Source organism: Otolemur garnettii, unplaced genomic scaffold (assembly GCF_000181295.1).
Source record: "Otolemur garnettii isolate 467f Iridium unplaced genomic scaffold, OtoGar3 scaffold00030, whole genome shotgun sequence".
NCBI lineage: Eukaryota > Metazoa > Chordata > Mammalia > Primates > Galagidae > Otolemur > Otolemur garnettii.
This window is the reverse complement of record NW_003852425.1, coordinates 2,115,257-2,116,961: the sequence shown is the minus strand read 5'-3', so window position 1 is coordinate 2,116,961 and position 1,705 is coordinate 2,115,257.

Here is a 1,705-nt window from a genome sequence, read left to right as displayed (position 1 = left end):
TCTCAAACCTGTGAGCTCAGGCAATCTACCCACCTCGGCCTCCCAAGTGCTAGGATTATAGGTGTGAGCCGCCTCACCTGGCTGAATCAGAATTCTTAAACAAACATCCTTTGAATTTCATTATAATACCAACCTAGACATTTCTGCAGAGATGAACATGATACAGCCTTGCTACTGATTTATCCCTTTGAGCAGTCTTAAATAGAGCAGCATTATATTGAATTCCATGCAGTAGCAGATGGTACCACAGCAAAGCCCTAGTGTTATTTCTGAAATTATAACTTATATTAATATAACACTTTGCAACATATAAAATCCTTTTACCAACCATATTTAACTTTGTTGTTCCCTACAGCATTACAAGGTAAATAAGACACATGTTATCACCTGTATTTGACAGATGAGGAAAAATGACAGCTTTTGAAAAATGAAGTGCCTTGCCTACATTGAAATGGCTATTTTAAGTCACAAGATGAGACTTAGAAGTCAGATCTTCTAATTCCTGGCCTGTTCTCTTTTTGTGATATCAGAAAGGCTCTTTCTTCCCACACTAAGTGGTTACTTATTGAAAGTTTTCCCAATTTTATAAGGTATAAAATCAAGATAACAGAGTGGTTTGACATCATGAAATGAATGTCTGGCTTTATGAAATTATATCAGAAAGAGCTAAGATTAGAATTTATATTTCCTGAGTTGCTTTTCTTAACAAATCCATTAAATATTCACTGATGATTCAGCTAGAGGTATCTATCATTGTTTCTTGTAGAAGTAGCTACCCAAAAAATAAGCCCTAGCGGGATTTCTATGCATTTGTTAAATATAAGCCCTACCCCGATAATAAGACCTAGTAGTGATGGATGCAGAGCAGAAAGGAAGACTGGAATACCTTTTATCTGCCACAGCTCCTTTCTCCGAGCCCTTCGCGCTTGCGCAGGTGTGTGTGTGGTAACCGTGGTTGCAGGCATCCTATTGCACATGTGCGAACGGCTAGGGGAAAGGAGTTCACGCATCACTAGCACCAGCCCCACCAACAAGGTCAGCTCCCCTTGTCAGGTTCCAGAAGAAGATGACTTAACTGTATTTGAATACATGTAGATTGTTGTATTATACTTAATAAAAATAAGACATCTCCTGAAAATAAGCCCTAGTGTGTCTTCTGAAGAAAAAATAAATATAAGACAGGGTCTTATTTTCAGGGAAACATGGTATATAAACATTAAGCTAAAACCTATGGAGAAAATACAGCTGGCATAAGTTCTTGTAAGGCTGCTTATAATTCAATTTCTCCCTACTTTTACTATCTTTTTTCAAGTTTCTAAAGAGACGATGGTTACTTTATATAAACAACATACATGTTTTTAAAACCTTTAGCAAAATAAGGTTTAAAAAAGATCACAAAATTGGTGAAGCAGATGTGGCAAAAAAGAGAGGAAGTTTAAAGATAAACTAAATGTACAAATAATTAGAATATCACATGTTGGCACACCTGAGTGAGTAGACTTACTGTGGCAGTCACTTATGGGAAATGTTACACTTTTTTTTGGAGACATGTTATATACAAAGCCCCTATTCACTGAAAATACTATTATGGGTTTGGGGCCCATAGCACAGTGGCTTATGGTGCCAGCCACATACACCCAGGGAGCCAGGTTTGATCCTGCCTGGTAAGCTGGGTTTGAACCCAGCCCGGGACAGCTGAACAACA